The sequence below is a fragment of the Arvicanthis niloticus genome, chromosome 16, assembly GCF_011762505.2.
Source record: "Arvicanthis niloticus isolate mArvNil1 chromosome 16, mArvNil1.pat.X, whole genome shotgun sequence".
Classification (NCBI taxonomy): domain Eukaryota; kingdom Metazoa; phylum Chordata; class Mammalia; order Rodentia; family Muridae; genus Arvicanthis; species Arvicanthis niloticus.
The window spans coordinates 56,094,743-56,119,849 of NC_047673.1; the positions used below are offsets into that span (position 1 = coordinate 56,094,743).

Below are 25,107 nucleotides of genomic sequence, written 5' to 3' on the forward strand. Positions count from 1 at the left end.
CTCACAAATATATCAATAACTAAAGAAGTATAATTAAAATAAAATATGTAGACTAAATGAATATTATAAGGACAAAGATAAAAAACCGAGATGCTATTTTTAAAAAAGTTGTACCTCCACTGAAGTTATTCCAGACTCATTCTGTCTTCATGATTGGGGGAACCAGAATGGGAAGCAAAGCCAATGCTATTTATCTCCAGTCCCCTAATAACCATTCATCAGCCAACTCTGTGTCTGACTTAACATTTTTTTTAACATTACTTCTAGACTTACTCTCTGTCTCCTGTCTCCACCCCCTTTTTAATTTCATTTAGTCATGACATTGTCATTGTTCATTATGGATTTTTTTCTTGTAATCCTGGCAAGGAAATAAGCAGAACAATGTAGTTATAACTATCCCTTTGATAGTAAAGGGGACTATTAGCATTCCCTTGTGGGAAAAATGGGGAGGGGCTTTAACTAAATTTCTACCATTCCTACTGGGAAATGTTTTTTAGGATGTGAGGGTTAAATAAAAATGGGAGTCTATTAATTCAGCTTTCATGAAGTCACTACCCATGGTGGGGTGTGACTGGGCTTTTCTATGATGCAGCTGTTTTTGACTCACCCACACTCCTGTAAATAGCCCTTCATTCATGTTTCTGTAAGTAAGCCCTACAGATGTGTTTATAAAAAAATAAGGAGAAAGAGAATATGTTCTGTGGATGTGTGGAGAGGTATGGGAGAAGGGGATGTCTCAGCAGGCCCATGCCGAGGCATCTCTTTTCCCTGAGGGACCAGCCACACACCAGTATAGTATAGAATAGAGTTTATTCAAGGCATGGGGAGGGGAGTTAAGAGGGTATAGAGGCAAAGAGAGGCAGGGAGAGAGTAGAGGAGTAGAGGAGTAGAGGAGTAGAGGAGTAGAGGAGTAGAGGAGTAGAGGCCAGCCATAAGCACATGGAAAGAGGGCAAGGGGACAGAGGGATCAAGAGAGCAAGAGATCAAGAGAGAGAGGAGGGGGCAAGCAGCCCCTTTTATAGTGGCCAGTCCTACCTGGATGTTGCCAGGTAACTGTGGGGGTGGAGTTAAGACAGAATGCTAACACAGTGCACTCATTGTTTCACTGAACTTGTGTACAATTGTCTTTGCTCATCATTAGTGCAGTACCTAGTGTGAATGAACATTTGTTCATATCCACACAAGGAAAGGAATGTAGCAGGAGTAGTGTTATGTTTTATAAAATGGTGGCAGTGAGCAGAGGAAGGGAGTTCGTGGGTGGGCCCATTCTGAAGCCTTCCCTTTGAGAAACCAGCCTGAGGAGAGATTATTGGGACCTAGGGGAGGGGTTAGAGGCAGAGAAGGGAGGGGACAGAGAAGGACAGAATGAGAGAGGAGAAAGAGAGAAAGAGAAAACAGGCTGGCTGGTGATACGTGGGGAAGAAAGAGAAGAGGAGATGAAGAGAGAGAAAGAGAGAGGGTGGGGGGAGGGGGCGGCTAAACAGTCCTTATAGGGAGCCAGGCTATATCTGGCTGTTGCTAGGTAACTGTTGGGTAGAGTCTAGAGGAAATACTAATAAGTAATATAAGACAAGATCAAAATGGCAAGGAGAGACCAGAATACAGGGCACCTTGATTTCTAGCTTGAGGCTTTTACATTCGAAGCACCATGAAAAGATTTCCACAGCAAGGGAAGAGATCAAAGCTTGTTTCAGAGGAATCATGGGAGCCCATAGACAGGTATGGCTTGAAAGACATTCAAAGCAAGGCGATATGACAACCAGGATAAAGGGCCCAAATAATGGGCTTATCAGCAAAAATGGAAGTAGAAAGAAGAAGTTACTAGAAGATGACTATAAAGGAATGAGGGGAGTTGAAGATAATATGTCAGATCCGGGACTCAGTTGTTAACAAGAGCTAGGGCAGGAACCAAATAAAACGTCAAGAATTCAATTCTGAGCCAGTTGCATTGGAGGCAAAATGGTACCTTACTGTATGTTATAAACAGGCTTGTTGAAATGTGGCAGGCTAAATAGGGCTACTAGTTTTGTTTTTGTTTGTGTCAAAAGAATGCTAAATCCTTGAGAATGCTAGTTCAGCATTCATGGCAGTGAATACAGGGGTTAAAAATCTACCAAGTTTGTTTACTGGGGGATTGTGACATCCATTGCTGATGAGACTTCATGAATTATTAGAAAATCTGTGCAGGTTTGACAGCATGTCAGTTTGAAAGGTATTGTAACAAATATCCCAGCCAAATTCTATTCAAGGTGGATGGAACTGGAAAGTAATCAATGTGGCAGTGTGGTGTAGCTCAGTTACCTATCATAGCCAAAGTTAAGGAGCCAGTTCTCCATCTGTGATGCCTGTGAATCTGTTATTCATGGCATGCACTTTTGACCCTACCCTAGATATACTTATTGAATGAGAAACTCTAAAAAGGGGCCCAGAATTCTGTATGGGTCATTCTAACACCCATTGAAGATTATGAGTCTTCAGTTCTTAGTCTTGAAAGTAGGATGTGAAGGAAAAGGAGTCAGATGCTATGCCATGGTACTGGGAACATTTAACATTTTGCAGTAGTAATTTGTAGTAGGTGCTGTCCTTTCCTATCACACAATATCTGCTTCAAGTGAAATGGGAATTTAATTGGCCCCTCAGTGACACTAATCCTGTATCAGCATTTGCCATAGACACTCAAATTTTAAAATGGTGATAGAAATAAAAGCAGCCCTCATATTCTCCAGGGGCAGGCGGCCATTCATCCTCCCTGTTGGTTCTGAATTATGTCCCTTCCCAAACATTATTGAACTCTTTTTTTTTTTTTTTTTTGGTTTTTCGAGACAGGGTTTCTCTGTGTAGTCCTGGCTGTCCTGGAACTCACTCTGTAGACCAGGCTGGCCTCGAACTCAGAAATCCACCTGCCTCTGCCTCCCAAGTGCTGGGATTAAAGGCGTGCGCCACCACTGCCCGGCCATTATTGAACTCTTAACATAAGAATATGTATATAAAATGTGACATTTGGAAATAAGTTTTAATAAGTGTATCAAACTAAACTGTCATCATTAGAATAGGTCTTAAAGCAACATGCTTGTCAGACTAGCCTGGTTTCTGGTTGGGCACAGGCTAGAAACTGCCAGAGACCCCAGGTGATCTCAAGGGACTCCAGGCTCTTGACACAAGGTCGCAGCCCTCCATAGACTTGTGTCTTTTAGTCACATAAGGGCAATGCCCTACTAGTCCCTCCATAGGTAGAAGGTGTGACCATAGGTAGCCTCAAGACAGACCTCTATATTAATGAGGTACCTAAAGGCCAGAAGGGCTTAGCCAATTAAGTTTTCCTTCCCAGATCCTCCTCCCTGCAAAAGGTATTTAACCTCAGGCCTGCCCTGAAAAACTGGGGTACAGTTTCTCATCTGCTTTCTGGCATGACAATAAGCTTCTTAAGGCCTTATAATAGTCATCTTAAGACTGTTTCTTTTCACTGGGATCTGCTGTGGGGAACAATGGAAAAGGCCTTTTCCTATAGAGCTGCCCTCTTATCTCCCGCAGAAGACCTCTCTGCGGTCCCAGCCAGTTACCACCAACCCAAGCCAAGGGCAACCGGAGCTTCTCTCCTCCTCTCCCCTTCATTCTTGGCTCTTTAACGGCTCCCAGTGGCACCTGGGTGTCCAAGAGCCTGAGAACCAGATGATCCCCGGCCTCGGCAGGCCAACTCCAGCTGTCCCTGCTGGACTTCAGATTGCACTCCCCCACCTCCGGAGCAGGGTCCCGAGGCTTCCCATAACCCACGTGGAGTGAGTGCAGTCAAACTTCCCATGGCCTGCCCCCCTCCCTGAGCAGCTCAAGCCCAGTGTGGGGTGGATACAGGACTCCCCACATTAATCCAACACATGCATTCTGTTTTTTATAAAAAATTAAATAATTGTATGTAGGAATAAAAACACACAAATAGAAGTCTGGGGGCTGGCACACAACATGAAGGTCGTCATTTGTTGTGACACTTTTATAAGTCAAGGGTTGCTGACAACTTAGAAACTATCAGATGCTCAGAAAATTACTGCTCTGGAGCCTTCATGGAAGGGACAATTCGGTTTCAGATTTTTAATTTCCAGAATGGATTCTTCTTGCTGGAAGCTACACAGTGGTTGGTACTTTGGTCATAGGAAACGCACTATTTCTCTGGGTACATGAGTGTGTGCAGGAGTTCCCCCTGGTCACATCAGACACTATGTGTTGTTATAGAAGAGTGAGTGGACACCTCCAAAGCCTGCATTCTAACACTGATGGCACTGTGATGGGACAGAGATTCTTCAAAAGGAGATAGCTAGCTTCAGAGAGAGATCAGCTCCCAGATAGAAGTTTGGACATGTGTGTTAGCTTGCTTAAGGGTGCATCTAACAGACTTGCTATCTTAGTTCCTCTTTCTGTTGTGGTGATAAAATACCTTAACAAAAGCCACTGGAAGAAAAGGTTTATTTTTGGCCCCCAGTTCTAGGACATAATCTGTTGTCCATCACAGTAGGGAAATCCTTGCAGCAAAATCTTGATACAGTGAACCACATTGCATTCACAGTCAAGAATCAGATGGCAAGGAATACTTGCTTGTGCTCAGCTTCTTTTTTTTTTTTTCTTTTGTATAGTTTAGAATTTCAACCCTAGGAAATGGAGTCAACCACAGTAGTCAAGTCTTCCCATGGAAGTTAATTTAAAATAAAATAAAATAAAATAAAATAAAATAAAATAAAATCTCTCATAGTCATGCTCAGAGCCTAACTCAGAGAATTCTTCACGAGTATGCTGGGAGGCTGGCCTCCTAGATGATTCTAGATCCTGTGGAACTGACAAAACTAATCATCACAGATGCCTATTTTGAACGCGTGCATTACTAAGTTATTCTTTGTATTACTTCAAAAAAGTATCCTAGCCATTTTAGAATACATCCCAGGATCATTTGTGTGCCTCGGGATTACATTATATCATATCATATCATATCATATCATATCATACGGCTCACAGGCACACCTGCAGAAGAAGATGGAGAGGTGGGCAGCCTAACAGCACAGCTAGGCTGTTAGAGAGGAAACCATTCACTTTAGTTTTCTAATGCTGAAGAGTAGGAGAAAAGCAATCACAGGAAAACTGGGTTGGGCTGTTCCTATGTCTATTCCCTGGAGTTCGAGTTACAACAGAACACTGCAGTAAGAGCTATAAATTCAATCTTCTCTCACCCGCTCTAATGCCATAAACACTCATTAATTAAAAGGATAGGGCTTAAGTGCTATCAATAAAAGCATTAAATCCATAAATTGTCTAAGATACACTCAAGTGGCAGTTTCTAGGCTAATTGAGAAGAACTGGTTTTTGCTGGGGATGATGAGCAGCTGTGCTGCAATCTTAAACAAGTCCTCAGTGGATGGTTTCTGTAAGGAGGAAGCAAAGCACCCTGTCTAACTGGATTAACTATGGAACTTGATATGCCATTCAAATAGAGAGTCCCTTATTAATTTAATGCAAGATGCAGACGTATTATGCTAAAGGGCATGAAGAAGTAAAATTTCCAGATATTGCAGGGGAGAAAAATGCTTCCCCCTTTTTTAATTAATTAATTTAATAAAAATTTAGTAGTAAGTCTAACTTTTGCTAGGACACAGTAGACCATGATGTGATGGATAGTTTTAGTTGTCAAGTTGACCCAATTTAGAATCACATGGGAATAGATTCTCAGTGACGGATTGTCTAGATTAAATTGCATGTAGGTGTGTTTTAGATAGATTATGTTGATTATTGGGAAGACCTAGCTACTGTGCATGGTACCATTCCTAGGACGGGGTATCTTGACTTGTGTAAGAGTGGACAGGGTGAGGGAAGCACTGGCATGCACTCAGTTCATTGTTCTTTACTGAAGATGTAATGTGTAATGTGACTAGTTCTTTTGAGTCCTTGCTGCCTGGTGATGAACCGTAATCTTGACTTGTGAGCCAAGTAAAGCTTTTCCTTCCTTATGTCAAGGTCCTTATTTGTTCCAGAAATGGAGTCATTGCTGTGACAAACCTGACTATTAGGCTTTCTGCACATAAAGCTTTCAGAGTTGTTGTATGGGAGGAATGTGAAAGAGTCTGGGACATTAGACCAGAAATGTAGGCTTAGATTATTTTTTTTACAGCCTGTTTTAATAAGCATTCTCAAAACACTTCAACCCTGCTTCTAGCCCACTATACAAAGGTAGGGGAGAAAATATGGTAAACAGAATAAGGGGATGTGGTTCTGTTTAGAAGTAGTTCTTTGGGGGTAAATTTCAATTTTCGTTTATCAGGTTACCAGCAGTCCAATTTAAGTGTCACCAAACATGAAACAGTGATGCCTGCCTGATCCAGCAGAAACCACCAGGCCTCCGCCAATTGCAGGAGTCAGTGGAGCAACCAGGACCAGCTGGAATGTCAGGCGTTCTCTCAATGAAGTGAAAACCAGTGAAGATGCAAAAGAATGAAGAGTTGCATAGCTAGTGATGCAAGTTCTCTGTCACTGGTGAGTACTATTTATTCTCTCCAAATATCATATGTGTTCTCTTTGAGTCTTGCCTCAGTAAGATGGCACATGAGTCTGCATCACATTAAAAAAAAACCAGAAACTTCCACTTCGCAGAAAAGCTACTGAATGCTATAAGCAGAGCTTAAAGGGCTGTTTTATTGGACATTTAGAAGAAAGGATTTAGAGAGGGGTTTGAATAACCAGGTACTTGCTTATCAGGCTGTAGAAAATCAAGAACTCTGTCAGTAACTGGGCTAGGGGCCACTCACATGAGATTTGGTACACAAATTGTTCTCCATTCTTTTCACATCCCAAGAACTTGAATGAATTTGTGTAGAATAAAAATGAACCGATTTTTAAGATGAAGGAATAGTGAGTGAATAAGATTATAAAGTTTTGGACAAGGAAAGTATTGACAACAAAGCATTTGTGACAAAGAGATTAATGCCAATAAAAGAAATACATTGTTTGGTACTTAGGCAATGAGAAAGTATTCCCACAGGGCAGCGCACCAAAACCACTCAAGTTGTCATCCCTGGTGCCAGGTTATATCTCCCCAGGCTATATATTCTCAACAGCATGTGTGTGACATTGGATTTGAAGACATAGTAGATGCAAAACTGCGGGGGTTATGGAGAAAGATGTGAAGGTAAAGCTTAAGTCTTAGGGGAAACCCCTGGATAGTGGAGATGCCAGGCTCATGTGACATCTGCCTAGAAAACCTGTGTATAAGGACAGGATCCAATTCAAGAGAGAAGTTGTGTGTGTTAGAGGCAGCATAGCTAGGACAGTTGGGTGGCCCAAGCTATCTCAAGACCAGTTAATAACATTAAAGGCCTCAAACACTGGAAATGGAGCAATGGAATTTAATGTTCGAATTGCTTAGATTGGCTTTATTTTGGTGTGATTGTTTCTAGCTATTCTCTGGCTCAACCACTTTGGAATAAGAAAGTTTAAAATTGTGCCATTATATGGCTGCAAGTATGTATCCTGTTTTTCCTTTTAAAGAAAGTCACAGTTATAAACATTTGGATTCTTAAAGTGCTAGGATTTTGTAAGACTACGGGGCCTTTAAAAGTTATACATGATTTTGTGATAGATACACATGAGACTTTGAAGTCTTTTAAGGCACAGAGGTTGTGGCTTTAAGTGATATGTTAGTGAGTCAAGTAGACAAGGGTAGAGTCATGGTGGTTAGTTGTAATTGTCAAGTTGGTACAATTCTGTCACCTGGGAATGGAGTCTCAATGGAGTCTTATCTAGAGTAAGTTGACCTGTGGGCAAGTCTGGGTGGGGGGGATGATCTTGTTTAATAGAAGTATCTACCTGCTCACTGTGTGTGTGATAACATTTCCTGGGCAGCAGGTCCCAGACTGTGTAAAATTGGGGAGAATGATCTGAGCATGCATTAATCCATTGCTCTCTGTTCTTGGCTGTGGATGTAATACAACAAGTTTCCCAGGCTCCTGCTGCTGTGATTTCCCTGCTATGATGAACTTATGTGGAGTTTTGAGAAAATAAACTCATTCTCCTTTAAGTTGCTTCTTAAAACAGTATTTTATCACAGTAACAGGAAAGCATGTGGCTATAGCAACTGATGAAAGAGATGGGATAAAATCTCAGTTGAGATCAGCTTGCCCTTCATTTTTTTTCCCTGTGCTTTAAATCTGTCCCCACTTAGTGACATTAGGAAGGCTGAAGAATGGTCTAAGTAGACTGAAAGGACATTGTGTATTTCTAGAATAAAAGTCACAAACCACCATGCTGAGGCAATTAGGGAAAACAGATGTGAACAGTTAAGAAGAGTCTGTCCAACAGAAAAGACATTGTGAATATTGTCCCATCTCCACTTTTTGCTTCTTTTTATGGCATTAACTTCATTTTATCACTCTTTTATGGTCCCTAGAGTACAGAAGTCTTTCCAGCATATATGTCAGAACTTTCATAGTCAGTTGGAATTAAAAGTGCATTCAATTTAACACTCTAGTTGCCTCTCGTAAAGAGAAATAAAATATATTAAGTCAATTTTTCCGCATCTTCCATCTTAAGACTACTAAGAATCACTGGTTAGGTGCAGAGCCTAGTTTATTGTAGGTACTGTCATCACAGTACTGGAGAAACTAGTTATTTTTAGGACAGTGCTTCTTTCCTTGCTTTTTACCTTGTAATCCACCATGGCTGTTGATTATCATGGGTTGTTTGAAGAGAACAAGATAGAGGTATATTGTTGAGACAAAGGAGGCACTTTTCAGGTGATGGGACACCAGCATCATTTGGTAGGCTCAATACATTGAGTGAATCACATCTTAGGAAACACAGCACCTAAATCTCATCATAAATTCATGCTTCTGGGACCCATTGAGTTTTGGGCATTATATTGTATTCTGCTGGGCCCACTGAAATTCAGCAGCTGATTGGTTTTAGCTAACTAGGAGTAACATTCTCTTTGAACTATTTCACAAAGTGTCCAACTAGGCATTTAAGGTGACACTTATATCAAAATGAATTGCTGCTTCTGTACTCTTTGTGTGTGTGTGTGTGTGTGTGTGTGTGTGTGTGTGTGTGTATGGTATGTATGTGTGTGTGGTGTGGTGTGTGGGGATATATATATATATATATATATATATATATATATATATATATGCACGTATATATGTATGTGTGTATGTGTTGTGGTATGTTTCTTTGGGGACATATGTATATATGTAAGTGCTTATTCATAAGTGTGAATGGAGGCCAGAAGACAACCTCTGGCGTAGTTCCTCAGGCAGTACTGCCTACCTTGTTTTCTGAGACAAGGTCTCTCACTAGCCTGGAGCTCCCTCAAGTAGACCAGGCTTGGCCACAACACCTCAAGGAACTGGGTGTCGCCACTCCCGAGTGTTGGAATTTCAAGCACAAGCAGCCACACCCAGCTGTTGTATGTGGGTCCTGAAGATCAAACTCAGGTCTTCATGCTTGGGTGGCAGCCCCTGCGCTGGTTCTCTATGATCTGTTTATCAAGATGGAAATCTGTTGTCCTGTAATCACCAAGAGCCACAGCTCTTCTCTCGATTCCTCCAGTCACTCTTGACAAGTGAGATTGATCTGCATACTGTAATACAGCTGGATCCAACAGACTGAGCACACATTTCTTATCAATTCAGAAAAAGGGGTAGACCTTATTAAGATTGACTTAGGGAAGTCAAAGAAATGCGGCATTTATTTCTAAACAACTTGAATAGGTGCAAATTAATAGCTAGTATGTATTAATTATGGCAAAATTATAGAACCGATGACAGGTATTTCAAGATAGGAAATATTCTAAGAGAAATATTGAGAGGTTTACATGATTTTATATGATATCGGAAATAATTCAACAGCTCACTTATATTTTTCTCTAAAGGTTAATTGAAATGAGGGTTGTATAAATGAGGATTTATTTAAGAATAAATAATTAATATAACATCTCCAATTTTCTTCTGCACTGTTTATATCCAGATTCTAAGTTTCTTGAAAACCTAGGCAGTGTATAAATGATTAGAAAGTACAGGTGTAGGTGTGGTTTCTATATTTTATTTATTGTTATTTTACAATGCTGAGGATTAAATACAGGGTCTCGTGTATGCTAGGCAAGTAATGGTGCTACATAATGTTATACTACTGGACCTTTAAAATATTAGCAACCATACTTATTTTGCAATAATAATGTCAAAATATCACATACTTTTATAAACCTGAAAGCCACCAACTTGAAAAATAATAATAAAAAATAAGGAAGCAGCACAAGCATGAATAAGCTGAAAAATCAAAATGTAAGTATACCATGATAAATTTAAGTAATATTTTAACCAATTATTTAACAATTCTTCAAATCAAAATTGAAGCTTATCACTACATTTATACCAAAGAAATTAAGTAGGAATCTTTAATGGCTTGTGTCCTTAAGGGTTTCAATACATCTTTGTTGCCCTTTCTCTGGTATTCATGGGTATATGTACATATATGTATGTATGTATTTGTGTGTTTAATACATGTAGTAGCAGAAAAATTTTAATAATAGTATCTATTGCTGATCTCATGTTAAGTACTTCCCACTTTTCTGGTCATTCTCCTTGCTCATTCCACTAAGGAAGGCAATTGGCCGTGACCTACAGGCACAATTGAGTCCGAATACCAAAGACCATTTCTAAATTCAAATAAAAAAATCATCTTCTCACCATTCTGACAGTCATGATCAGCCACTCTGTTTTATACTTGCAGTGACTGCCAGTTGTGGTTTTACACCACCTGCCATATTTTACCCCTACTCTGACTTTCTTTCTTAATGGTCAGTGGCTTTTTCTTGCTTTAGTCCATTTCTAAGAGCATTTCAACACACAAGCACTTTGTAGTTGTATTGGACACATATCCATGAGGTCAGTCCTGGTGGAATTTGGGAATTCTATCACCTCTACCTGCATTTCTCCATGATCTATCAAGATGACTACTTTATCCATTCAATGTTTCAAGAAAAATAAGACTATGTCATCTTGAATTTGTTCTCTTTGTACTAACGATGGGGGTCTGTGAGTTTAGTTTGCTTATGACAGTCCAAACTTACATTTATTTTCTTGGTATAAATATTAATAGAGTTCTCATTAATTTGCAAACGGTTCTTGTTTGAGTAATGAATTATATATCCATCCAGATCTTATTTCAGGTGGTATTCTATGCAGTGCATCAAAATTTCTATTGGTACTACCTTCAAAACATATGCAGTATTCACTCACTCTCCCCCATTTCTTGTATACCATCATAGTCCACACTGTCTTTCAAATCATGCAAACAGCCACCTGCTCTTCTGCTCTCTGTTTCCTATAGTCTGAAGGCTGCCCAGACTAAGCTCGGGTCACTCTTTTGCCACAATATTCTTCTGGCTTCCCCTTTTAGATTGCATCTGAACATCTTGCCCTGTTCTATAGAGCCAGAAGTAATCCTGCTTTTGTTTATATTTCTATAAGTATACAACTCTCTCCCATTTTGCTTTTCTTCTCCAGCTGTATTATACATCTTGTTGTTTTCTCAGCACACTGAGCTTGCTCTCATCTTTGCAGTTTTTATTCTTCCTGCCTAACATTTTCTTCTCCAGCTTATCTGACTAGAGCCTGGACTTCCCCCCCCCCCCCCAGGCATCTCTTCAATCAAAGGGAAACTTTATCTGGGAGATTTTTCTTGACGATCAGTTTTTGACCATATGCCTCAATTAAGTTTAAGAAACAGGTGCATTTGTAGATTTTTCAAGCAGAAAGGAATTTAATTTAAAAATTAGGAGCTTTGTAAGATCAAGAAGATAACTCCTAGACTCAGCCTGCAGGTCATGCTGTATGTTTACATTTTCTGCATTTGGCAAGTACAGGAAAATGGTTTTGAGCTCTCTGAATTTCCCACAATTTATGCATCTCACTGGGAGAAGTTAAGCAGTTCCTACTGACCGAGCGAAAAGGGATTCTGGGAAATACATTCATTACTCTCTGTGAAGGTTAATTTGCTTAGCACTACCCATAGGCTGGAGACCTCAGAGATAGAATGAAAAAGTTTCCCTCTCCCTCCCTACGACTCCCCCCTCTCTCCCACTCTACCTCCCACCACCACCTCTTTCTGTTTTCTGACTGTGATCACATGACTAAGTTTGCTCCTCCCCATGCTCTCCACCAAGATGCCACTCCTTGCTACAGGTTCAGCATCAACAGGGCCCATGATAATGAACTGAGCCCCGGAATCTTCATGAGCTAAAATAAAAATGTCTTCCATTTTTACATTCTGCCAGGTATCTCACCATATCAATACGAATACTAATACATATTCTTCCAACACTTGTGTAACTAAAGGGCAACTAGAAGCCAGACTGCGTAGAGTGCCCAGTAGGTTAAACATGACCCCTGGGCTCTGTCACACTCTTGTCTTTACTATGCTTAACTTTTCTCACCAGTACTCACCATGCAAGACATTTCTTTGTTTTCTAGTTAGATCTGACTTATCTAATAGACATTAAAGTTTAGCAGAGGGGCTAGAGAAATGCATACACTATATTCCATGTAATGCAGAAAGTATTATCAGAGAATTTTTCAAGAGGATAGGAAAAGGGAAGCCAGTAGACATTAAAAATGATAAATTTCAGGAAATTCAATTTTAGGTCAGCTGGGTTATGTGGGAGAATAATCACGTAATTCTAATTCAATTAGAATTGGAAGTTATATTTACTTATCTCAGGTAAGAGATGCAAATGGCTTTCTGATTACTGGGGACTTCTCATTATTTTTTCATCTCTCTCTACCTTCTACAAAATATAGAGCTGATGGGTGAGATGGTAGAGTTGTGTGTGCTGGCATAGCCTTTCTTATCTTCCTCACAGGACTTGACAGCTGATTGGTCAAATGTCACAAGTCAACAGACATTTGACAGAAGCTCTGCCCCTGCACAGACCTGTAATTATCTAGCTGATCTTTCTATGACAGATGGTTCAATTTATGCTCAAAGAAACAGAAAGTGGTTTGAGCCTCAGAGATGAAACTCTGTTCAATAATAAAGCAGGTTGGTTTTATATTTTAATTTTCTTCTGCATCTATTACACACAGGAGAGAGAATTGAGATGCACATTGGAAATACCCGAGAGTTTTCAGATATTCTGATGTGCAAGTTCTAACCCCAGAGATGCTGCTTTAATTGTTCTGTGGTCCATGACTGTGAATTAGAATGTTTAAAAGCCCTTAGGTGAGTCTCATAAACAGCAAAGTTGCATTCTTCTGCCTCGAGAAGGAACCATTGATTGGGACATTTAAAACCCAAAGCAGAAGTCTGGGGAGATGGTTCAGTGGATAAAGCATTTGCCTCTCATTTGAGATTTAGAAAAAGAGTTTGGATCCCTAGAGCCCATGTAAAAGCTGAGAGGGATCCTAGTGTGCCTATAGTTCTGGCACACTCGGTTAAAGTGTGCTATAATACATAATAACTAGTGGGCCAGGGAGGAAATAAGGGATTTACACTTTCTAATCAGCAAACTTTATGTCCAGCTGGTAGACTTTCTCAGTCAGGAAGCTGGAAAGCTCTAGAGGAAGACATCTGGAATCAAATCTGAGCCTCCACGTACAATGCACACACATGTGCATATGCACCTGCATTCACACGTGAACATAGATGCACACATACCACACTACATACATACATACATACATACATACATACATACATACATACATACACAGGCAAAAATAAAATACTAAAAAACTCTCAGTGCACTCATTAGTTGGCTATTCACTAGTTTATTGCTTCCCACAACACTCATACTGTTAAGACTGCAAATTTGGTAGGTGTTCAGCCCATGAAGCTGGATGTCTCTGCAGTTTCAGTCTGGTGCTGGAGTCCTGAAGGATTTCCTGAGAACTGCTGATCTTTAGTCTATATTGGTACCCTGGAGTAGTTGGTTTTAGTACATGTGAAGCAATGCCACAACCGGAAAGATGAGCTTGCCAGGAAGAACGAGGGCAATCAGGTAAACAACTACATCCCTTTCCTTCTTATTCCTGAGATTATCACCAGAAGAGGCTGCCAAGATTTAGGATGAGTTTTCCTGCTTCAGGTAATCTTATCAAGAAAATTTCTCATAGAAGTGCCCAGCAAGTTTCATCTTAGTTGATTCCAGAGGCAATCAAGATTAGCCATCAATGGGTCTTACCATCAGACTCTAGTGGGCACCAAGAGTAATGGCAGTAGCCAGTAGAGTGTGTGTGTGTGTGTGTGTGTGTGTGTGTGTGTGTGTGTGTATGAGGTAGGGGTGATGGGGTCTGTATGTCACCTGCCACCAACAACTTGAGGCAAGATGTTCCACACCTGGTGCTGTTTTTTTTTGTCAACCTATGGCTTCTGCTATGAGAATAATCCATTCTGTATGATAACTCCAATTAAACTCATTTATATAAATATATATTTTATACACCTATATATATAATATATAATATATAATATATAATATATAATTTATAATATATAATATATAATATATAATATATAATATATAATTTATAATATATAATATATAATATATAATATATAATTTATAATATATAATATATAATATATAATATATAATATATAATATATAATATATAATATATAATATATAATATATAATATATAATATATAATATATAATATATAATATATAATATATAATATATAATATATAATATATAATATATAATATATAATATATAATATATAATATATAATATATAATATATAATATATAATATATAATATATAATAAATATATAATATATAATATATAATATATAATATATAATATATAATATATAATATATAATATATAATATATAATATATAATTTATAATATATAATATATAATATATAATAATATATAATATATAATAATATATAATATATAATATATAATATATAATATATAATATATAATATATAATATATAATATATAATATATAATATATAATATATAATTAATATATAATATATAATATATAATATATAATATATAATATATAATATATAATATATAATATATAATATATAATATATAATATAATATATAATATAATATATAATATATAATATATAATATATAATATATAATATATAATATATAATATATAATATATAATATATAATATATAATATATAATATAATACATAATATATTATATAATATATAATATATATCATATATCATATATCATATATCATATATCATATATCATATATCATATATCATATATCATATATCATATATCATATATCATATATCATATATTTATTATATATTTGTTATATATTTATTATATATTTATTATATATTTATTATATATCATATATCATATATCATATATCATATATCATATATCATATACATATTATATATTTATTATATATTATATATGTGTAAAAATGAAGGTTTTTAAATACTAGGTTTCCATATGTTTTTCAAACATTCTTAAAGTTTGAAAAATATTAACATTATTCCTTCCCCAACCCTCTACTTTTGCCCTATCTTCCAGTCTCTCTCTCCACTTAAACTATTTCCCACCATTCCATATTTCCCCTCATATCCCTTGTGTTTTAATATTCTCCCCTTGAAGTCTTCTCTTCCTCCTCACCAATGATTTCTTTCCAGAATCCTAGATTCCACAGGTAAGAGTGCTGGTGATAGTCCCAAGGATAGGAAGGAAGGGAATTTAGTTGTTTGCCTGATTGTCCTGGTTCTTGCTGGCAAGTTCATCTATCCTGTTGTGTATCTAATGTTTCTAATCCCATTGTTTCACTGGTATTTGATTCCACACCCAGGTCTCAGATCCAATGTCAGCCTTCCAAGGTCTTGGTTATATCATTCAGTCGAAAGTTTTCCAGGTTCATCCATTTACTTGGAATTTCACTCTTTCTTCTTTTGTAGTTGACATTGCATAGAGGTACCACATCTTCATTCAGACATTTATCAGTGGATGGACTTATAGGTTGTTTACATATCTGAGTTATTGTAAACACAGCAGCTGTGAACATTGGTGAGTGAGTGTCTCTGAAGCTGGAAAGAGTCTTTTGGGGGAAATGCCCAGGAATGCTAAAGTTCATGACAGTCTCATTTCTAGTCTTTTAGGAACCACTACATTGATGTCCATGATGGCTGCAACAGTCAGAATCCCCACCAACAGTCTATGAATCTTCCCCATTCCTCATATCCTCACCAGCATTTCTGGCCTTAGTACTAGCCATTCTGACTGGGGTTATATGAAATCTTGAATTAGTTTTAATTTTGAGAAGTGTTTAGTTTCATAGACCACCTAAAAGTATTTATGTATCTGCCTGGTGTTCTGTCTGTCTGTCTGTCTGTCTGTCTGTCTGTCTGTCTGTCTGTCTGTGTACTACATGTATACCTGGTGATCAAGGAGAATCTAAGAGGCATCAGATCTCCTGGGAGTGCCGTTATGGTTTCACAGCCATATTTAGGTACCAGGAATTGAACTCATGTCTTCTTAGAGAGCAGTGGCCATAGTGCTTAACTGCTTAGTCATCACTCTAACTGGATAGCTCATGTTTTAGTGGAATTTTTGTTTGTTTATTTGTTTGTTTTCTTTATGTTCAGTCTTTTGAATTCCTTCTATACTCATCTTGTCATGAACACTTTTAAATTTTATATTGGTTTTTCAAAATCTGTATTTCAACTTGGAATGAGAACTCTTCACTCACAGACTGCACCAGGACCTTTTAAACTTTTCTGGAATATTTATTTGCTTTTGGTTTTTTTGTTCAATATTTTCATTTATTTATAAATAATGTGAATGATTAATTTCATTTTCACTGGACAGCTATTTGGCTACTGTATTTACATATTGCCTTCTGACTTGTTTTGCTAACTTTATGAAATACTGAGTTCCCATGTCCTCACAATTTTCCTCTTCAATTCTGTTCTCTTCCCTATGGCTATTTGTCTGATGTACCAGTACAGATAAAGACAATGATGCATCCCGTGTGCCTTTGATAAATTCCTACAATTTTCTAGACTTGTTCCTTAGATTTATCCTAAAGGATATTTTAGGCATAACCACTCCTCTAAATATAACAGTTGTCCTGACTTTTACAGGTGCTCATTCTTAGGCAATAAGACAGCTATTAGTTTTACAAATCCTCTTCCACTCAATTTCTTTAGCAAATCATTTTCTTAAAGAGCTGGGATGGGCTCAGTGCTGAGCATGTCTGAGTCCTTGAGTTTGGATTCTTATATTGCAAAGTAGCAACAACAGTGGCCTTTAAAAATATGATTAAATTATAAATACATGGTTTTACCATTCAATAGTGAGGATAGGTTACTATTGTTGAAAATTGATTTTTCATTTATCCATTCCTTTAAATTCCTAAATGATATTAAATATTCTAATTACCAATTAAACTAGTACTTTAATGAACTCATCAATTCCTTAAAAAATAAAATTTGTACTATGTATTTTAAAATTATATTTATACTATATCCTTTTCTTTCCATTTTAGAGTTTTTTATAAGGAGTGGTTCGTTGAATGTGGCTTAAAAAATGTCTCCAGAGGACCCATGATGGAGGAAGCAAATCACTGGTGGTAAGCTAGAGGGTTCATAGCCTCTCTCTGTTTCCTATTTCCTCTCTCTCTCTCTCTCTCTCTCTCTCTCTCTCTCTCTCTCTCTCTCTCATTCCTTCTTTCTCTTCTTCCAGTAAAGTGTAGAAAATCTTTCTATTCCATGTGCTGCTTCTCTACCTCCTAGTCCCAATGGATTTATTCCCTCAGGAGCCATAAACCAAAATAAACTCTTTGTTCCCTAAGGCTTTCTCTTTCTCTCTCTCTCTCTCTCTCTCTCTCTCTCTCTCTCTCTCTCTCTCTGTCTGTCTCTCTCTCTCCTGTCATGGTATTTGATCACAACAACAGAAATGAACTCTTAGGTCCAAGGGACTATATCTGAGGATTTGCAATATTTCAAATGAGTGTCAGTCAAAAAATAATGTTCTGGGAATATTAAAAATAACTATGAAAAAAGTCTAAAAAATCCACACCCAACTGCCCAGTGCTTTTAGAAATTAATTGATAAAAGGTATACTTTCTAAGTTGGAATTGACTGAAGAAAGGAGATCTATTTGTGTCATAGTTTAGATATGTCTTTTCCATAGTCAGCCATTGACTGAAGCAGTATAGTGTCTCACTGCAATCAGCTGATTGTGGCATTTGTTTATACTTGAACCCTTGGAATAACTGGAGGGAAAAGCATTGCCTTTTATTTATCCAGTAGAAATAACAGTAATGAAAGCTCACTGACTAATAGTTTTTGGACATGTGTTTCCACATGTCCACATGTGTCTGATCAGACCTCCATAAAGAACATATGACATTGTACAAATAAAGACAAGATTATTAATCCCTTAGCTCAAGGGCACACTTGTAGTAAATGACAGAACATAATTTGAAAGCTAGAAATATGGCTTCAAAATCCATACTCAACCACATGTACACAGTTTTGGATGTGCATATTCTGACATAAAACAATGATAACTGGTCATAATCCTTTTTCATTTGTTAAATGAATGGAATTCTTATTAAAGAGTGAGAATGGATAATCTTTGGTGTTATATATTGATTTTAATAGCAGAACAAACCTTTGGCATTAAGAAGCCTTGGGGTAAGTTTGTATAGTGTGTTGGCTTATTTTTCTAGGATCTGTTGCTTTCATTATTTTGGCACACAGATGACTGAAATTCGCCAGCCTGGGATTTCTAGGGAGAGAACTGGTAACTGTGGCTAGCCCACTGCTTGTTTTATAAATAAAACGGTGTTATAACAGCTGTGCCTAGTAGTTTATGTGTTTTCTACAGCCATGTTTGGCCTACAGTGTCAAGAACAAGCCATTTCAATAGAGACCGGGCTGCCTGTAAACCTTTAAATAGTTGCCTTGATTCTTTATGGAAAAAGCTTCCTGAACCTTACGTCAAGCTACTATATTCTTCTGAAGAAGTGTTCCTGGACTGTCATTTCCCCAGGACCATCACTCAATAGAGGTCCACAGAGCCTTTGTTCCCTACCCCCCAATCAGAAAGCAAATCCTCTCAAATCTAATTTTATAAAAGATGGATACAGTTCTTACGTGTTTTTCTTCCTAAGGTGGAGCTCATTAATAATACTTCTAAAGAGAAATGATGTGGAGAAAAGAAATCAATACCTCATTTTGTAATTTCAGAGTCCACAGCAAATTAGGAAAGATCCTTTTAGAGCCTTTCCAATGTTGTTCACCACTACACTTCTGGCCCCATTTAACCAAGCGTGTGGCTGGTTTGCTTTGTCTGATGTTTTCCTGGCAGGTGGACACTTAAATGTATTATTACCTTTTCTATTGGCTCATTGGCTCCAGTCTGGTTGTCAAATGTCTGTAATCAGCGGCAGTACAAAATGTTGAAAAGAGAGGTGGTATCATGACTTAGAGACAGGAGACTGACGACTTATTCATTCAGGAAGAAGGGCTTCATGGAAAGAGAGAGGGAAACAGGGAAACTGAGAGATAAATATTACTTTACAGAAAAAAGAGAACTGTTGTGGTTCATTTTTACAGACACTGGCCTTGAGTTGTAGTTCTATAGGGCTTGAGAGTTTATAAAGCACCTTTCTACATATTCGTGAATAGCATCATTTATATCCCTATCTCACAAATGAGACTACAGGCTCAGATACAGAAGTTCCAAAGTGACAGAAAGAGAAGAGATCTATGCTCTTAGGCCTATGGAACATGTTTCCCATGTTCCAGGATTATTTTCATTGGATAGGATGCAGGCAAGTGTGATGGAGTAGGAGACACCATGGGGACACAGCTAGGACAGAGAAGAGCATTTTTTCCCCTGCAGAGAAAGGCAATTTTCTTCACTGCAAGGAAGGAAAAAGAAAGGAATTCTTTAGAAGTTTGGCATTTGTAGATTCCTCCATTCATCTCACAGATGCTTACTGAAGGCCAGAGCAGGAGACAGGACTCATCAGAGGAAACTTGTCTTCACAGAGTTGCATATTTGGGGAGTCAGGAGCTAAAAAAGGTTTTAGAATGCATACCAGATTATTCAAAGACAAGTACTAACGAGGAAGGGAATTGAAGAGTCAACAAGGCCTGGTTTTGAATCTGTTGAAAAGAGTGGCCAGGAGAAGCCTCACCTCTAAGGCTCCTAATAAAAATGATGTTATCTTGACTAATCTGTCTGACATGATGTCTTCTTCTTCTCTATTCACTTATGCAAAACATAATGCCCATTCTTATCTTAAAAACTATAAATTAATTTTTCAGTGTGACTAATTACCCACATCTACTAATTAATAAACCTAATGGTGTTCTACCCATTAGAGTTAGCAGTTGTCAAAGAGCCTGACATGCTACATCATACTTGTTCAGCAGTGGTGCAAGTAAGGTTTATTTTAAATAACTTTTTGCTTAATGATAAATAAATAATAAGCAATGCATAGCCTCTAAGTAAAAACCTGCCATTCCCAGAACCATCAGAGTAGCAGCTTAGATGATATGAATCAGTACACTGTTTTGAGCAACACTCTGAAGTATTGCTAGAAATACCAGAGTCGGGTGTGATTTCTTCTATGTCAAAAGAACAGAGAGAAGAGATTTAATATTCCATTTTTCTTCCACAATTGGTGGGCATCCATATGAATACTCTAAGACATTCAGGGAGCCTATGAATAAATAATATCTAGTTTTCTTATGGGATCACAGAATCAATTCATTTCTAAAACACAAATGTTGTCACTTAAGGAGGGCTTAATAAAATGACAGTTTTCAGTTCCCCAAGTCTGACTTTGGAATTAAATGACAGAGGAATAACAAATACACACACATCAGCTTTATTTACTGAGAAAGTTATTCAAGTCTTTTTCTATCCTTTCACCAATGGTATAGTGAAGGAAATTTGCCAAAGAAAATAAAATCCTCAGCAAAATTTGGTAATTCTATCTCTACCAGTGTTTCCATATGGAGGGCACTCCATTACAGCAACACCCGGCCTCTTTTCAGTGGTAACCTTTATGCAAAATTTAAATTTCCCAAGAAGAGCAAAGGGGATTAATTGATGCACAGTTGCTTTCAAGGCTCCATGGGGGCACCTTTCACTCTCTCTGAAGCATTCTACTGCATGAAGATGTGCTGTTGTTCTGTTGTGTTGTATTTCATTACGTTTGGTATCAGACATGGAAGAGACACAACAGGATAAAAAATTCTGTAGTTTAAGCAGAAGAATTAATTGCATAGAACAGTATCAGCAAAACCATATGTGCACACATACAGGAGCATGTGTGTGAGAGACCAAATCTTTTGGGTTCAGACTCTGTCTTAGAGAATGTGACCAAGGTTGAATTCAAGTTAACTAACAGGCTGGTAACTAGCACCAGTTTCCTGGCTACCGCCAACAAGACCTGTGTCTACACGTTTCCAGGTTATCTTCAACAAAACCCACAACTTGCACCTGTTTCTAGGTGATTCCTTAAACAAATCTGCACCCCCAGCTACAAGTCCCCCTGACACTTCACTTTCTAACAACCATCAATCAGAAAAAAAAAAAAAAAAGCAGAAGTTAGGTTTATGGTTTGGCTCCCAGCACCAGCCAATTATGTTAAAGGCCATAAGCCTCCCCTTCAGTTGTGTACCAGGCTAGATACTCCCTTTTTGACTCTATAAATGTTTGCCTAAAACTAGGCTCAAGGCTCCACCTTCCTGCTTGTTCAGGGTTGGCGGGGAGTAGAAGCTCAAGCTTGAATAAAGAGACCCTAATGGGACTGCATGGGATTCAGCCCCATGGTGGTCTTTTTGGGTTTACAAACATTTCATGGCACAATACGTACACACACACACACACACACACACACACACACACACACACACTGACCTAGCCTTAAATGCTGTTGTTTCAAACAAACTGAGTTATCCTCCCATTGCACTTGACCAAGAGGCAGAAAAAATTCTTCCTATTATCTCTATTACTGCTGTATATTTTGTGAAATGGAAAAGAAACGGTTTTCAGGAGATTGGATTTTTTCCTACCTCTAAGCAAAGATAAGACAGGTTTCTCTCTCTCTCTCTCTCTCTCTCTCTCTCTCTCTCTCTCTCTCTTTCTTGCATTTTCTTTTCCTTCCTTTTTCTTCCTTCCTTCCTTCCTTCTTTCTTTCCTTCCTCCCTTCCTTTTCTTTCCTTTCTCTCTCTCTCTCTCTCTCTCTCTCTCTCTCTCTCTCTCTCTCTTAAGAAAACTGCATCAAAATGGTGACACTTGAAAGGGTCATCCAGAAAGGGTTGTCTGTTCCTACAGTAGCTGGTTCAGGTAAAAGGATATGACAACACCAACTTTGTGAGGAATCCCTTACTGATCTCAGAAACTACCTTGATGGCAACCCTGAACCTGGGTAAAAAAAAAAAAAAAAAAAAAAAAAAAAAAAAAAACAAACCCTGCCTGTGTCCAGGAAAGTCAGAATCTGTTCTTATCTCTAAACAAACCCAGTGCTTCCAGAAGACATATGTGGATGTAGAAGGAATGTGAAATCCTTGTTTAATTTTGTATAAAATTTTTATAAATAAATAATGATCTTTGTTCAGATTTTCTTCAGATCCATGTAGAGTCAATTTCCCAAAGCTTCCTTTATGTTTTTAGAACCTATTTGTGGGATAGAATTTGACTCTCCTTAGATTTTTATCTAATAGTAGAGAAAAACTGTCAGTGTTGTACTTGGGGTTGGAGACCACAGGCAATGGGTTCGGTTTAGAAAGACATTTTAGTAACCCTTTTGGTATAAGTACAAGGAAGAATTAAAATTAAAAAAAATTCTGCTTAATTGTTTTTAAAAAACAGATTTTTGGGTGTTTGTGCTGATGAAGTCCAGGAGATACTATTTCAAAATATGGCATTTTGGCATCATTTGAAGGTTATGAAACTTACTTCTTCTTCCTCTTCTCCCTGAAGTAGACATAAGCCATCCTGGGAGGGCTTGGATATATGAATATAGGTGCATCCCTACACCCTAAGGAATGGATCCAGAGATGCCAAAGGCCTCAGTTACTTGGGTAACAATTTATTTCTAGAGCTTAGAGCATGCAGCCTCTCTCAGACACAAGTCTCATTTCTGATTGTGTTATCATTAACTTTAACAACATACAAATCCTTGTTAGGAAAACATGCTTAAGTAAAAGCAATACATTACAAGTGACATCTTTACTTTGGAGGATAATTTTTTTCTCTTTGTGAAGTTACATAAATCTTATCTTGTATCCAGTGAGTCATCAAACATTATTGCTAATCGCTCACAAATTGGGATTTGAGTTTTATAGATTGAAATAATGATGCTTATTGTTCCAGTGTTGTGTGGGTGGCAGTCCATGTCTGTGTACCAGTGAGAGTGCCTGGGTTGTGCTTTACTGATGGGAGGTTAAATTAGTCCACTGTGCTGGAAAATAAAGGATCTTTTCTGCCCCTGTAATGGATGAAATGTCAACCTGGAGCCAAGGATTTTTAAGATCTCCAAATAAACCTGTGTGTTGTTTATAAATTATTCATGTGGACTCTGGACTTTCAGTGCTTGGCATAGCTGTCAAAAGAAAATGAAAGACATAGATCAACATAGCAATAACTTTGTTTTTGTATTTATAAAGTTGATCCCTTTTCAAATTCTTTCAGATTTCTTTACTGAGTTATGTGTCCATCATGAGTATTCCTCCAAAGTCACATTCTTTGGGGACATGATTACCTTTCTGGAAGAATATCATAGTAGCATTGCCACAGATATTTGTATATGTTTTCCAAGGCTGAAACTCTTGAAAGAGCTTTGTTTTCAGAGGAATTTGTCAGTGAGATGCTATAAAAACAGTGCAGAATTTTTCTGATTAGGTTGATTCCCACAAGTTTTGAAGCTGAACAGATAAAATTAATCTAAACTGCAACAATAGTGCAGTGTGCTGACTGAGTATGATGCTTTCATTTTAATTTACCCTTTGAAAGAAATCTATTAATAACTTTTATTTTCTTGTTAATTTCAGATGTAAATTTGTAGCAGGACTTATAAAAACACTTCTGTGGATCAAACAACATTGACTAGTTCTGAAGTAGAAGAAGAGAAAGAAGAGAGATGAGGGAAGAGGAAGAAGAAAAGAAGAAAAGAAGAGAAGGGAAGGGAAGGGAAGAGGAAAGGAGCAGGGAAGAAGGGAAGGGAAGAAGGGAAGGGAAAGGGGAAGGGGAAGTGGAAGAAGGGGAAGAAGGGGAAGAAGAAGGGGAAGAAAGGGAAGAAGAAGGGGAAGGGGAAGGAGGGGAAGGAGGGGAAGGAGGGGAAGGAGGGGAAGGAGGGGAAGGAGGGGAAGAAGAAGGGGAAGGAGGGGAAGAAGAAGGGGAAGGAGGGGAAGAAGAAGGGGAAGGGGGAAGAAGAAGGGAAAGAAGGGGAAAAAGAAGGGGAAGAAGGGGAAGAAGAAGGGGAAGAAGAAGGAGAAGAAGGGGAAGAAGAAGGGGAAGAAGAAAGGGAAGAAGAAGGGGAAGAAGAAAGGGAAGAAGAAGGGGAAGAAGAAGGGGAAGAAGAAGGGGAAGAAGAAGGGGAAGAAGAAGGGGAAGAAGAAGGGGAAGAAGAAGGGGAAGGGGAAGGGGAAGTAGGGGAAGGGGAAGTAGGGGAAGGGGAAGTAGGGGAAGGGGAAGTAGGGGAAGGGGAAGTAGGGGAAGGGGAAGGAGGGGAAGGGGAAGGAGGGGAAGGGGAAGGAGGGGAAGGGGAAGGAGGGGAAGAAGGGAAAGAAGAAGGGGAAGAAGGGGAAGAAGAAGGGGAAGGGGAAGAAGGGGAAGAAGAAGGGGAAGGGGAAGGAGGGGAAGGGAAAGGAGGGGAAGGGGAAGGAGGGGAAGGGGAAGGGGGAAGGGGAAGGAGGGGAAGGGGAAGAAGGGGAAGAAGGGGAAGAAGAAGGGGAAGAAGGGGAAGAAGAAGGGGAAGGGGAAGAAGGGGAAGAAGAAGGGGAAGGGGAAGAAGGGGAAGAAGAAGGGGAAGAAGGGGAAGAAGAAGGGGAAGGGGAAGAAGGGGAAGGGGAAGGGGAAGAAGGGGA

General features: G+C 38.3%; 1 long non-coding RNA gene across 1 annotated transcript; it reads left to right on the forward strand.

Annotated features, from left to right (window-relative positions):
• The first annotated feature begins 1,594 nt into the window (after positions 1 to 1,594).
• Positions 1,595 to 24,168, forward strand: LOC143434622 (uncharacterized). The gene is made up of 4 exons (XR_013104245.1): positions 1,595 to 1,719; positions 6,296 to 6,507; positions 17,541 to 17,624; positions 24,073 to 24,168. It is a non-coding gene; the product is annotated as an uncharacterized LOC143434622 (long non-coding RNA).
• The last annotated feature ends 939 nt before the right edge of the window (positions 24,169 to 25,107 follow it).